Below are 6446 nucleotides of genomic sequence, written 5' to 3' on the forward strand. Positions count from 1 at the left end.
AAATTGGAATAGTTGAACACACATAGATCTGGTGGTTTATCGTTCCATTACTTTTCATACATCGGAATCCATTCAGCCTCAGAACCTTTTGATAACTGAGGCCGCGTTATCGCGATAGTAAAAATTTTATTCGTCGTAAACTTAGTTGTTCGGCTCCATATTGGAAAGAAATGGGCTTGCTCGGTTTATGTGGCTGGATTATTTGTTTTATATGAATAGTAAGTTGTGAGTGTATGCATTAGCAAGGTTTCTAGGAGTTTTTATGGCCCCTCCCAGCTGGAAATGGACCTATCATGAGCAGGAAGTTCTGTACGAAAATATCAAAGAAGTGAAGATTGCGATCCTAATTTACGTTTTCAAAGAAAACCCTGCATTCTGCCCCTTCCTGTGGGATTTCCGGTACAAAAAGTAGCCTATGTCTTATTCTGGGTCTTCAGCTACCTACATACCAAGTTTCATTTTAATCGGATCAATAGTTTTTACGTGAAAGAATAACAAACATCCATCCATCCTCACAAACTTTCGCGTTTATATTAGTAGGACTAGTCATGAAAATTAGATGCTCCTAAGTATCTCCAAACACCAAAAGTACCTATATTATAAAATCGTTCCAATGACATGAAAGAAAAACAAACATAATCAAGCAATTATAATTTAGGGAAGGACATTAACGATCTGTCTTGAGTTTGAAATCGCCACGCTAGCGTGACCCAAGCATGCTCCACATAATATCCATTCCCCGATAAATAAACCTTTTCCCAGCGACATGAATGTTTCATATCAGAAAAGCTTTCAATTGTTCAAACACTAGAGGGAATTATTCTGAGCACAAGCACTCGTTAAATAGTGCTGTTCTGAATACTCGCTACGACTTGACGTATATTTTTAAAAGAGATTTTATTAGTGTCATATTATATTAAAGATTTCATTTAGGACTGTATTTGTGTTTGTTACCTCAGAACTTGGTGTACCCATTTTGATGATTATTATTTTAAATTGAAAGCTTTTGTCTAACATTACAATTTGATCTAGTTCTGAGTACTTGAAGATTTATGTATTTGTTAAATTAGTATACATATTATCTCACTTATATTACAAATCCGAAATAAATGTGAAGATAAATTTTGTTCTCTGACAAAAAAACAGTACATAAAAATTTAAAAAATGTGCAAATAGATTACAATTTAATTATATACCAATATGAACCGTTAATTTAAAAGGTGTAAATTGAAGATTTATTCTAAAAAATAGTGCGTGTTCAAAGTGCGTGCAAGAACATCTAGATGTTTAAAACATGCGGCAATAATTCTTCACTTCCTTCTTAGATAAAATTAACTTCCTTCCTTCAATGAAGTTAGATACGGGAAACTCTGAGTACGTAGAAATGTATTTTTATTTGTTTAGTTGAATTTCCTTTCGTTATTTGATTTTGTATTGAGTGAAAAATGATAAGACTTTTGCAAAGAAAATTTTCAGTCGAAGTTTTATGGACTAGATTTTTTATAACAAAAACACATAGTTCCTCCTATTTATGTACATTCACAAAAGAAATAGCTGTCAGTGGTAGGACATATATTAGTTAAGCAGTAGCAGTTCGATCGGCGATTATGATGGGTCACCGCTAGACCCTGGTTTTAGGGTGACTCTACCCTGATTTTAAAGGCAAACTTTGACGACACTGTTTTTAAGTTTCGATATGTTGTTTTGTAGATAACAACATTTTATTTTGTAACATTTTATTTGGTCCCTATTTACGGTTTACATTTTGCTCAAAAACACATACATACACAAACTGTAAAATATCAGGTCAAAGAATGGGTCAAAGCTACGCTGTAGTGAATAATCGAATCAGATCATTAAAAAAGAATTCATTTTCAATTAAGTCGACAATTGAAACAAGCTACGCGAGAATAAATTTAAGCAATTAACTCGTGGAAAGATTAAAAGAATATCTGCAAATGATAGATATCACGGCTCTTTAGTAGGAATAATAGCCGGCCCTTGCTTCAAGTCGTAATTAGTTTGAAATTCTTGAAAAATTATACACAGCCCGATACGTAAGTCGAGCGGTTCAACCTTCGATATTTATATAGAGCTGGTGGTTTATTTATTTAACTATTTATTCAAAGTACTACGTCATATTTTAAAACTTCGATTCAGCTTCATTAATTTCAAACTTCGATTTGTCATATTTTGGTATGTACATTTTGAAAAGGTAAAAGGCGAAATAATTATATATGACTACAGTCTACAGTATTGATTTTCTACACACAAAGTAAGAAAAAAGACGTGTGGCACTCGAGGACTGCCGCGGTAAAGCTATTGCATCTAGCATGCCTTCAAGCCACACCTCCGTGCCCGTCGGAGTGGGGAGCGTGAGGTTTTTTCGTTACGGAATTTCTGGATTCGGTCCCCGCGCTCAAGGCCCGCGATAGAAGTTATGCAATAGCTTAAAACTTTTACATTTAGTCTGATATATGTAATTAAAACTTATTATAAGTATCTAAAATTATATGCTTTTCATAAGATTGTTTGTCTCACTTAACAACTATATAAAAACGAACGTCGCAATAAGTCTCAAAACATTTGTTATATAAAATATTACCAAGGTACTAACAGTTCAACTTTACAACACAGGAACACGTAACATCTCTATATAAATCCCAATTAGTGAAGACCATTATAGATGTTCTTCAGAGACCTCTATGTGTTGTAATTGGCTTCCGGACGCTGTTCGTGCACTACTTTTGTATAACTTTATATCTTGCGTCTTTTTTATTGTAGTGACATCTCTATATAGATCCTCAGCATTTAATCTAGAAAATTATTAGTTACGAGAGTTTATTAAACCAATAATTATTTTACAAGAGAGTTTTTACTTATCGATTAGTATTTGCTTTAGATTTGCTTCTAGAAATATCGATGTCATCACTGAGAAATTTCTTGTTACATTTTTTTTTATTCCTCACTGGAAATTAAGTAAGTACGGGTATAAATTGCGAAAATAATATAAAAAATAAATATACTATGAACATAATACGGTTTCAGGATTAAGAAAATCGTATTATGAACAGACCTATCTGGTTACTACCAAACTTATCATCTGATCAGACTTTACTTAAGTCTATCGACTTATCGAGAAATATCAAGCAAGAAGCTTTTGTAGGTATTTATTCAAAAATCAAAGCATTTGATGTAAGTGTTTATCCACACATTACACTGATAATATGATTAATCGGATTGTAACATTAATATTTATTGGCTTACATTTACAGATAAAACTCAGTGCGAGTTTCATCCAAAACGGTTCAGTAGATTTAACGATACATTTGTATGTATGTTTATATAATGTTTAATAAACAGATAAAAATTCAAAAAGGTTTATGTAGGTAAGTATGCTATATTTATGTAACTTTTATTACATCACAACACGTGCTGTTGTTACTTGCCTAGATTCTAAAAGGTCGTAGTCATTGTACCTATCTACATCATGAATTCAAATTTCAATAATCATGTGAAATCTATTATCTACTTGCTGTGCCCCACTGTTTTACCTGCATTACTCCACTCCTGCTGCTCTTAGAGTAATTATAGGATAACCTACAACATTCTTTGATAAATGGGCTATTTATCAATGAAATAATTTTTCAAATCGGACCCGTAGTTCCTGAGATTAGCGCGTTGAACCTAACTAACTCTTCAGCTTCATAATATTTTAGTTAGTACCTATTTTCTGGTTACAAAATCCTTACATGCTTTGAAGCCATCAAAAAACACTTGCACAAGCGAATTAAGGCATGGTAAGTAGTAACTGATTAAATTTCATAGTCGCAAAACAATAGCGCAGTGTGGTGATTGATTTTGTTTTTATTTCGCTTTCATAGCTCGTGGATATGTGGAAATTTCTCATTTTAACCGTGAGTAGAAAACAATTCATTTATTCGTAGAAATATTAACGGTTTTGTATTAGTTTTATGTGAAATAAGCCGTGTAGTGCAGTGTTTTATGGTAGTTGTGTTGTTTTAAATGTTTGCTGTTTAATTTGTATTTTTTTTGGTGTTTTGAAGATTATTGTGTTAAATATTACGATTATTGCAGTTTAATAGCATGTTAAAAGAAAAAAGGGATTTAAAAATCCCAAATAGATAGAACGTTTTTTTTTAGGAAAACTCAGTAAAATATAATATTGTCTTGTCATAGGATAGTCGAACAGCAAAAACATGTACTTATTAACCTATCTATTTGTATTTTTACGTGACTTCTAAAGTACCTACGAAATGTTTCTGAAATATCATAATATTTTGAACAGCCTAGAACAGAATAAGGTAGTTTAATTTAACGTAACGGTACGTATTTAGATAGCTGCAGTGGTTTAACTTACGAAACGCAAAAGATTAACTGCACTTTTGAAAAGCAATACAGGAAAAAGGATCATTGAACCAATGACATTAAACTAGAATTTATTTTATTTTATTTAAACATCGTTTATTATATTGCTCAAAAAGAGTAACTACTTTAAAAAAATATGTAGTTTTTTTGAGAGAATGTCATACTTAAAGATCCAATCAAATTGAAAACAGCCTTCAGCCTTCAAGTATTTACATTTATAGAAATACCTTGTTATTTTTCACCCACCTGTAATTAAATTTACTCTTTTATATTTTCAGTTATGCTGTACATTAATACATTCGAGATATATAGAAGATGAGGACATGTTGCTTCTGTGGAGACGAGGTAAGTATGTAATTTTTATAATTTATATTATATGTTTACCTGCCTATATTCTAGAATCTAGCTTTACATCGCTTATATTACCTATATTATTGTTATATGTGTTTGTGTTGCAAATAAAATAAAATAAAATATCGCTCTCATAATAAAGACGATTCTTAGAACACTTTCAAACAAAAATCTATGAAAAAACTTAGGCACAAGACAGCTCAATGAAAAAACCCGTAACTTACAACCTAAAATAAGTATTTTAGGTTAGGCTCCTCTACATATCTCGAATGTGTTACTTATGTACTTACATCCCCCACTTAGCTATAGAACACTGAACAGCCTAAAAAATCACATATCAATTTAGCTACAAAAGTCAAAAGTATGCCAAAGAAACAAACATAAAAATAACATAACCCTACTTTGCTCAGTCGGCTAAACCTTTTTTATTGCAGCAAATACAAAATTATGTAAGCCCTTCACAAAATACACAGTGGATTGCAACCAATGCGTTTGCGGTGCGGATGGCACTGAATTCTGCACAAGAATGGCTTGTATTGAAAGAAGTGAGTTATCTGTATTCTATACCACACATAATATATTACTAGTACATATATATATAATTTAATAAATAATAAGACAAATATACTTACCTACTATTTTTCGTATTACCCATTTGCTAAAAACATAATTTTTTAGCAAATGGGTAATTTTAATTTAATTTTATTTTATTTTATTTTATTATTTACTCGTAGTCCGTAGGTAAATAATACATAGGTACTAATAAAAAGTAGATAACTTACAATTATTGTTTTAATACTTTTCAGTTAAATCATCTGAGGAATCTGAATACACCGACCACAATTAAATCTTCAGTATTAGAAACAAGGAATCCGGAACCTTTCGCCGCTTTAAGAATGTTGGTTAAATAATAGCATGTAATGGGTAATTTTATAAAATATATTTTTACTTTTTATTTTGTTCTTTTTATTTAAGATCCTGTGTACGTATGTTTTAGTTTTATCTATAAATATTTAAAAAGTACATTACACGCAAAAGTTAAACTATATATCATTTTTCTCCTTTTAATATTATATAACTGCTATATCTAATCAAAAAACTATTTTTAAACATATTTATAAACATATTTACAGTCCAACAAGATTCTAATGAAAGCCCACACACAATTCATTCCACTCCAACACTTTACAATCATGACAACACTCCACATCCCCGAATATATATCACAAAAGTAAATACAACAAAATTTCACGAGAGGCGTAAAAAATTTTCAATTTTTTCGTTGCCAAAGCGTGCGCCCGGGGCTGAATCCTTTGATTTATCCTCAAATTGCTACCCCCTTTGTGTTGTTCATCCTCCATTAACGACATTCCTACATTTAAGACATCGTTAGTATCGCTAACCCCTTTTTATTAAGTTCAATTAAATGGAATCCCAGATCCGCGCACAATTTCCCTGTATTTATCCGACATTTTCCGTTGCGGTTCGCCACAATGCTTCACAAGTGTCACTCCGAGTGGTAATTTGGTAAGAATTATTGTATCTTTTGAAAAGTTATTTAGGAATATTGAATTTATACATTTCGAGAAATCAGTTATTGTTCTGCTACAAATTTCCGGACTTTATTTACAAGGGTTCTCTTTAGTAGCTAGTTAGCATTATTATGTAGTTGATTCGATACACGATTTGAACTCTTAAAAAAATCT

At 31.4% G+C, this 6446-nt stretch overlaps 1 long non-coding RNA gene across 3 annotated transcripts; it reads left to right on the forward strand.

The window, feature by feature from the left end:
* The first annotated feature begins 986 nt into the window (after window positions 1-986).
* On the forward strand, window positions 987-5695 carry LOC149897072 (uncharacterized). Of its 3 annotated transcripts, XR_016458212.1 has the most exons (5): window positions 3515-3800; window positions 3885-3917; window positions 4668-4734; window positions 5175-5285; window positions 5547-5695. It is a non-coding gene; the product is annotated as an uncharacterized LOC149897072 (long non-coding RNA). The 3 variants fall into 3 exon arrangements; XR_016458214.1 differs by lacking the exons at window positions 3515-3800; window positions 3885-3917 and adding an exon at window positions 987-1374; XR_016458213.1 differs by lacking the exon at window positions 3885-3917 and having other exon boundaries at window positions 3516-3800.
* Window positions 5696-6446: the final 751 nt, after the last annotated feature.

The sequence above is a fragment of the Colias eurytheme genome, chromosome 26 (genome assembly GCF_061535395.1).
Source record: "Colias eurytheme isolate Ceu_HAF_F1 chromosome 26, ilColEury1 Martin Lab GWU primary, whole genome shotgun sequence".
Taxonomy (NCBI): Eukaryota; Metazoa; Arthropoda; class Insecta; order Lepidoptera; family Pieridae; genus Colias; species Colias eurytheme.